The sequence below is a fragment of the Chanodichthys erythropterus genome, chromosome 17 (genome assembly GCF_024489055.1).
Source record: "Chanodichthys erythropterus isolate Z2021 chromosome 17, ASM2448905v1, whole genome shotgun sequence".
Classification (NCBI taxonomy): Eukaryota; Metazoa; Chordata; class Actinopteri; order Cypriniformes; family Xenocyprididae; genus Chanodichthys; species Chanodichthys erythropterus.
In genome coordinates this window covers 26,465,848-26,475,000 of record NC_090237.1, presented here as the reverse complement: position 1 = coordinate 26,475,000, position 9,153 = coordinate 26,465,848, and the positions used below count along the sequence as shown (strand labels likewise).

The window sequence follows — 9,153 nt, the reverse complement described above, 5'->3', positions numbered from 1 at the left end:
GCTTAAAATGAGAAACAGATCAAATTTATTTAAGTACAAATTAACTTAATTCAAGTTGTAGTGAAAATGAAAATGTTATGGAAAATGTTATTATTAATAATTAATTAATTAATTGCATTTTTTTCATTTAGCAGACTCTTTTTTTTTTTCAAAGTGATTTACAAATGAAGAATACAACAAGCGATTAATTTTAAAGTTTTGGTACAACATTATGATGATTACAGTGTTTTTATTTTTTATTTTTTACAGGTTCTACATCATGCCATCAATAACATACTAAGATTGAAGAAACCTTTTCTCTAAAAATATCCAACATCCTTCAAATGAACTTAGCCTCTCTTTCCCACAGAATTAAATCATATCAACATTTTATATTTTACACTGTATATTTTATCCCCTAAATCTACCAATCACAGAAAACTTGACCCCCCCCACACACACACACACACCTCCCTCTCACTCTCACTGCGACTCTATCAGCCTCTCGCACAAACATACATCTTTATCCAGTGCTTGTTGTCAGACAACATTAGATAATTAATAGGTCATTTGTCAGGCTTGTGAGAAACATGTTAAAGTCCCTCTGAGCTCCCAGGACACAAGCAGCTGTCTGCCACACTTACACACACACACACACACATGTACACATGCTCTTTTAATTAATTAGCATTAGCAGTGATTAATAATGAGCCTCTCATGGCTGGGATGTTTGCATATGTGTGTGTGAGAGTTTATCTGTGTGTTTAGGCAGTCACAGCGTGGCTTGTTGTACAGTGTTAATTGGTCGGCTCAGCATTGTGTAATAACGAAGTGTTGTTCGGTGCACACTGAGCCGAGAGTCAATGACGATCCGAAACAATGCACTCATTAATTAAGATGCTCTTAGCGAGTTGCGCAGGTCACGGTGTGAGAATGGGTATGTTCGGAATGGGAATACTGACATACTGCTTACAAGTGCACTGTGCACACTATTTAAGCATGTGAAATAGTTTGGAGAATGCAGTATTAAACGTGTAAAATCAAACAGTAGTATGTTTTTTATATACTATGTTTCATATTTAATTCAGAAAATGCATTCTGATAACAAAAAAATTGAGCGTTTTTTTTTTTTTTTTTTTTTTTTTTTTTTATAAAAATGTTGGAATATTTCATGAAATAATGTGCCAAAGAAGGTCAATATTTTAAGTAATTGATAAAGTCAGGGCCGTTCCAAGCATGGGGCGGGGCCCAGTGCGAGTTAGGGGAAGTGGGGGCCCCTGGAAATGTAAGTTGACATTTTAGTTTTGCATTGCATTGTGGGATACAGTATCTAACAAAGTGTGATCTGGTTGTATACTCTATATTTAGGCAAATGTAGTAGATAATTTGTGTATTCTGTGTCTAAAGACAATTTGCATACTGTAGAAATACACTGTAAAAAAAAAAAAAAAAAAAAAACTTGCTGCCTTTAATTTTTTTTTATTTTTTATTTTTTTTAAGTACAATCAACCTGGCTGTGTAAGTCATTCCAACTTAAATTATATTAAACTGACCTAAATTTTTTTTTTACTAATTCCACCATACTTCCCCAGTGGATTGATTACAATAAGAATTTCAAACAGCTTCTGTGTTTTCCAAAATGTTATGTTTGAATATGCAAATGAGGCATTGTTTACTTAAAAATGTGCTAATTTGCAATCTACAAAAATCTGAACATTGGATGAAGTCAGGTTCAGGATTCTTGTTTCATTTTTTTGACATATTAGAGTCAGTCAAAAAATAATAATAATTTCCACAATTTTTCTTTGAAATGAAATGTTGTGTATAATCTTGCAAATTATATATGAACAAATCCCTCGGTAAAAACCTTCAGAATATAGATAGGAATAAAACTGTAAAGTTTGGTGTATGTAAGTGCTTCTGAAGTGGAGATATATGGCTCAGTGTAGGAGAAAAAAACTTATTTTTTTATATTATGTGTTGTAGTTGAAATCTGTAGACACAAATGGATAAAGTGCTAAAAAATAAACACTTGAAGGTGGATTTTGAGTGTTTTCTTATCACTACTCTGAAAAAAACACTTTATTAAAAGCCAAAAAGACTCAAAATTGGGTTCCACTTTATATTATTGGCCTTAACTACTATGTACTTACATTTAAATGAATCATTTGATACAATGCACTTATTGTGTACATACATGATTTTACATTGTACTTATATTTTAAAAAAATACCACCAAAACCTGTCCCTAACCTTACCCGTATCCCACCTCAAAAGCAGCAAAAGTATTTTGCAATTCAATATGAACCCAATAAGTACATTGTTATGACTTAATATAAAGTGGGACCCAAAATTGTAGCGTTTTAGCCTGTAGTCTCTCGCCTTAATGTAAAAACATACGTTGTCATGTATTACTGATCATGTCATTTTTTTTATTCTGTGGTAAGAATAATATGGTTGTATGCTATTGCAGATATACCCAATGGGAATAAAATACTTACTAAATAACCACTATGCAGTTCATATCCAGTATGTATATTTAGTATACTTCAAATAGTAATTAGCTGCACATGACCTCACTACTTTGTTTAATTCCGCAAATGGTGTCCAGTTATCATAAACAGTTATTTGGCTTTTTTGATCCAATTTTGTGTAAAAATCATATAAATCTTATGTTTTTGCAGTCTGGCTGATTTGCATTGCATCATGGGTTACTATACCCAAGGCCCTGCTTTGTCAAATGTATTACGTCATCCATATTCCATTCATAAGGAATATTCACACACTTTACGTAGTATGCACACTGCATTGCAAACTGCAAAAATATAGAGCATTCCAAAGTGTTCTTTTCTTACGTGCGAGAAAACCTGTGTGTGATTGAATGCTGAAGAGGGATTGTGTGAACGGTTGTTGAGTTAATACTGTTCCAGGGAATGTTTATCTGAATCTTAAGGATTCTTACCCTGATCCAATGGCGCTGTCATTCAATTGAGTGTCCGGGTTAATTATGTATTGTGCCGACTGCTCCTCTTTCCCTCTGGGCCGTAGACTTACATCTGCTCTACACACACACACACACTCTTTTTAAACATCCAATCAGCCAGGCCATTGAGAAGACAAATGTACTCATTTAGTCCAGCCGGTCTCCAGCGGCCAGCGAGAGAGCCGAGTCTTAATTCCGTACACAAAGGCTGGTAACAGAGTCTGGAGTTTGTTAGCGAGGGATTCATATGGGGCAGAAGGGAGATTTGAGCTGGAATGTCTCTTGTGCAGCAGTTTGTAGGCATGCTGGTCACACACCTGAGTCTGTCTCGAGAGCTGCAGGGTTTTTTCAGTATCTGATGCATGTGTTAGAGTTAGAATTAGGGTTAAGTTGGATGCAAGTACATGATGCAAAGGTAAACGTTTCCGAAATAATGTGTTGGTTCTAAAAAATTATTAACACAACAGTTTGCATCAATTTTTTTGAGTTATGACAACTTTGAGTGAAATTACATTCAACCAACAAGCTATGTTGTGTTAGAGGAATTTAATTTGTAGCATAAACACAATTTTTTAAGTTGATTACTCCAAAAAATTAAGTTGCTCCAACTACTTTGTAGTTTTAGCCATGGAACCAATTATTCTGATCCATTTCAGTTCAACAGCTATCATAGCACATGCTAACATAACTTACTTAACATGTATATTTAATGAACAAGTAAGATATTACTTGTCACGGCATAGGCACAGTCATTGCTTATAGAGTCAATGGTGATTACCTTCATGTATCTACTCTTCAGCACAATGGTAACCACAAAAACTTAAACATTACTCTTTTAAATGTCAAACATAACACCATTAAACACTAACAGGTCTTTCAGTTTTTCGCTAAAAACAAATAAATTAAAACTTAGGCCCTGTCCAAACGAACACGGGTATTTTCAAAACCGCAGCTTTTTCGATGCGGTTTGGCCGTTCGTCCACATGCAAACGCAGTATCTGCTCACTGACACCAAACTTTTTGAAAACTCCTGCCAGGGTGAGATTTTTAGAAACTCTGGTTGCAGTGTTGTCGTGTAGATGGAGATTTTGGCCAGTGGAGTGTGCGCTGTTATCTCCTTTGTTTGACGTGAAGATTGTGTGCCGCTATCTCCTTTGTTTAGGTGAGGCGAGTCTGTGCAATGATGGACGTAGCCAAAATATTGCTGCTAATAACTGTGCTAACAGGGCTTATAACATGTATACAGATACATGCCCAGTTCTCCCATTATATTGCGGTACAGAGGGATCAGAATGCAATACTATGAAGGTCACTGCTTATGACTGCTTTTTTTTTTTACTTTGAATGAATATTTTCATTGTATTGTTCTGGTTTATGGCATTAAGTATAATAATAATAATAAAATGCTTAGTAAAATGACAATGTTGTTAGCCTACCGGAACTGGTAATAAACTTTATATCCAGGCTTCTGATTGGCCAACATGGCTTTTGACAGTGCTTCATAGCGTGTTTTTGCATTTTCATGTGGATGGAGATTTTTTTTTTAAAAACCGTGCTTGTGTGGATGCATTTTTTTTTTAAAGAAAGAGGAAAAACTAATTTCAACATTTATTCTACTTATCCAGTTCTATGCAAAGCATGCTGGGAACTAGAAATCCACTGTCTAATTTCTGAAGTTATCAAGAAAATTTCATTAAGTTACTATTACTTTTTTTTTTTTAAAAGCCAATTAACGCAGAAATTTGAGTTTAAATTACAGATGATATTAAGTTGATGTAATGATCAACATTATTATGTCAAAAGAACTCAACAAAATAACGTTTGCAACTTAAAAGGTTTAATTCAAACAAATTAGTATTTTTAACCATGCATTTATTTAAGTTCAGGTTTTAAATAGGTCCCTTTATGCCTTTTGTTCACTTAGCCCTTTAATGGGAATGCTAATGCTAAGGTATGCCAGGTATTATATACCTCCTCAATGGTGACTGAGTCTTAGTTTTATGTTTGAATGGATTTATAAATGGCTGCCTGAATTTTATTTGGAAATGTGGTGGCACTAGTAATTCAAATTGTTTGTGCATTGGATTGTGAACATATATTAAACATGAGTAACATGAGTTCATTCATTTCTTTTAAGAATGTTTAACACTTTATTTTACAGTGCTATAGTTACACAATGTACATGTACTTACTATAGTGATAACAGTAAATTATGCATAATTACAAGTAACTAATCCTAAACCAAACCCTAATCCTCACTGTAACTCTATAATAAGTAAATGTATTTAATTAATAGTACTCCGTACTTATTTGAGTAATTACAATGTAATTGCAGCACTGTAAAATAAAGTGTAACCATGTTTTTAAAATAAATAATATAAAAAAGCTTTTCAAATGTTACATCAACAAGCATTAATTAAAAATAATAATATTAAAAGCTTAAAGCTTTTAATTATATTAAAGCTTATTTTATAAAATTATTTAAATAATTGTATTAAAATAATTAAGTGATAAAATTACATTAAAAAATTATTCAGTATGTAACAATATTAAATATGGATAATGTAATCATTTAAATAATTATTATATATAATGTATTTTATTAAATCAATAGATTATTACATTAAGATTATTATATATATATATATAATATAATATAATATAATATAATTTTTTTTTTTTTTTTTTTTTTTTTAAATTTTTAAAAGAAGATTTGTATTTTTATTTATAAAGGAATTCATTTTCTATACAGCAAACACATGCATGAATATTTTCAGTGTATTTAATGTGGCTTTTTCCAAAGATGTCGACAAAGAGATTAGGTCTGGTGTTGAACAAAATGAAGTTGATATTGATACACCATAGAAAATTCATTTTAACCGTAGTCTTGGCTGGATAATCTTCAGCTGGGAAACGGGCCCAGTGCGCTTGTAACAGCCATCATATTGTTTTGTTGCTTATCAGGCTGGGTTTCTCTTCTCTCAGCCCTCTGGCTGTCTCTCAATGAAGTGATAAATCCTGGAGCTGGTAAAAACAGCTCGTCCTGTTGTCAGTAGTGGCCTGGAGCACAGGGAATGTGGCAGGTTCCTTTAAACCAGGAGGATACGGAGTCCATCCCGCCACAGGAGGTGGAGGAATGGGAATTCTAACGGATGTCTCTCTCTTCAGGTATAGACCTCCCTGTGAATGGTGGCAGGTGGGAGATGTTTATTTGGTTGTGCTCGAGTTGCCAAAAGTAGAAAATGTTGCTGTGTGTTGCTTTTGTGGTGTTTCAAACCAAAGGGGTGAGTTGTCAAAAACGTTAAGCATGAAGAAGGAGGTGTGCGAGCAAATCGCGAGAGAGTAAACAAAAGAGAAAGAGTCGAGGAAAAGGGTTGAGCCTTTTTTAGATCTTTTTTATCTTAATCTGCCCTCTCAATCATCACGTTTAAAGACTCTGATCTCAGCGCGGCCCTCAAGAAAGCCTTGTTTCTATATTTACAGACTACAGTGCTGCAGGATGAACGTGTGCATGTGTGTGCAATTCCCAGCTTTCGTCCTATAGGTGCGTCTGTCCCCACGTCCGCGGGCGTTGACTGGGTCACCTCTCCATTAGGGTGTGTTGTCATGGTGATTAATGGCTGGTTCTATCATCTTTAATGCTGGTGGTAATGACGCGGGGTCCCGTGCCGCCCACAGTAATCGCGTGATGTATGAGCACAGCAGAACCCCGGAGCAGAGGTGAACGCTACACACACTCGCACACACACACACAGTCACTGATGTTTACTCACAAAATTATAAGTAATGAACTGACTTGCGTGCCATAAGCGATGCATTATACTTCATAATACACTTGGAATTAGTATTCCATTTACAATTTAGATTTTTTCTAATTTGTATATTTTTAATTACAAATTATATTATCCACATAATAATTTCAATAAAAAGTTGTTGAAACATTAACATGAATTTCATATTTTTTTGTTATTTGGTACTTTGTAATGACAGCAGCACTCAAGCTACATGAACTCTACAAGTAAAAATCAATAATAAAAATAATCATTTTTAATAATAAAATAAATAATTATTAATACATTTTATTTATAATATTAATTATTTTAATTAATTAGAACTTTAACTAAATTTTATAACTTCTTTCATATTTCCTACAAAATTCTACAAAATTACTGTAAGTAAAATTACAATTAAAAACATTTATAAATATAAATAATGCTTAATAATAAATAAATATTATAATTTTACTTATTTTTATTCTTAATTATAAGATATTATAATTATAGATAATATTAAAACATATTAAAATGATATGCTTTTTTGTTTAAAGTTTGTTTAAAGTATAAGAATATATTAGCCGTACTGCTATCTATAAGCTAATGTGCTCCAAAACAATAATAAAATTCGCATTTAGAAGATATAAGCATTCAAAACTTAGATCCTCGCTCTCACTTCCGCTAATATGGATCAATGATTTTAATGACATCATGCTCCACTTCAGCTTCTCATCAGATTTTCAGTCCAATCAAATCCTTTCTAGAATCTAAACTAAGCATCCCGCCTACTACACTATAAATAGACACTACCTACATGGTGAATGGCACATAGCACATTATATAAGGGAAAGGGAACGATTAAGACAGTGTAAATATGCTTTCCATTGGGGCAAATGAAGTCTGTTTTCATGTTTGTGCTATGCAAACCGCCACAGCGGTCCAGAGACACGATAGCACAGAGCGGGTCATATGCGCAAGTCGGCACAGACCAGAAAACGTATCGGACCATTTGAATTCAGCACAGAATGCTGTATTTTAAAGCGATATGGAGGAAAAACTGTTAGAGATTAGGAGGAAACTGCGGCTTTACCAAACGCAACGGCTCTGGCCAAGCTATAAACAACAACTTTATTGGCTATTTTAAAAAAGGGGAGGGGCTGTTCGAAATGTCTTCCTGTTTAAACATTTAATAATGCTGTGCATTTCAAAGCACTTCCTTTGGCATTTAAAAGCCTTTAAAGGGTTAGTTCACCCAAAAATTCTGTCATTAATTACTCACCCTCATGTCATTCCAAACCCGTAAGACCTTCGTTCATCTTCAAAACACAAATTAAGATATTTTTGATGAAATCCAAGGGTTTTTTTATGGCAGCGGCTATTTACACTAAGTGCAAATAGCATATTTTCTTATCAATATATGCTATTTACGCTAACTGAAAATAGCAATATATTCTATTTACACTATGTAAAAGTATCAGTACTGTGCAAGAGTAAATAGTAATTAGATGCTATCTATACTTTATACTGGCAGAAACTATTTGCGCCTCAGTATTTTTGTACATTAACAGGATGCAATAATAATGATTATATTTATTATTTATTATATATTTATTATAAAATTAGTAAATGGATGCTGTCTTATTGGGAGAATAAAAACCCTCCCTTACACCTTCCCCTAACCCAACACTCGTTCACAGTTTATTTCCACTTTTAGAACATTATTTTCATTTTTATTGAAAATAAATGCGAGCTTAGCAAAAGGCGGATTCGAACCCGCGTCGATCACATTAAAAGCCAGAACTCCGATCCCAGCTCACTGAAGACGATGAATTTTGTGTGTCTTTTTTAAAACTTGAGTGGTCCAACCAGGCATTGGTGGGCAGAGCTAGTGTAAATAGCATTTGCCAACAAGTATTTTTTAATTTATTTTTAATTAATTTATTTTTTTTATCCCCCATAGAAAGCAATGTAATTACTGTCATTCAAGGTCCAGAGAAGTAGTACAGACATGGTTAAAATAGTCAATGTGACTACAATGGTTTAAGCTTAATGTGATGAATACTTTTTGTGTGCAAAAACATGAGCCGGCATTCTGACGTTGACTATAAGTTGACTATTTAAATGATGTTTTAAAGGTGCCCTCGAATGAAAATTTTAATTTATCTTGTCATAGTTAAATAACAAGAGTTTAGTACATGGAATTGACATACAGTGAGTCTCAAACTCCAGTGTTTCCTCCTTCTTATATAAATCTCATTTGTTTAAAAGACCTCCGAAGAACAGGCGAATCTCAACATAACACTGACAGTCGGGATCATTAATATGTACGCCCCCAATATTTGCATATGACAGCGCATGTTCCCAGCATTATGAAAGACAGGATCTGTGCACAGCTGAATCATCAGACTAGGTAAGCAA

General features: G+C 33.7%; 1 protein-coding gene across 8 annotated transcripts in view; it reads left to right on the top strand.

Annotated features, from left to right (window-relative positions):
* The window catches only part of mecom (MDS1 and EVI1 complex locus), a 236,012-nt gene that overhangs the window by 84,425 nt on the left and 142,434 nt on the right, over window positions 1-9,153 (top strand). The window lies entirely within an intron of this gene.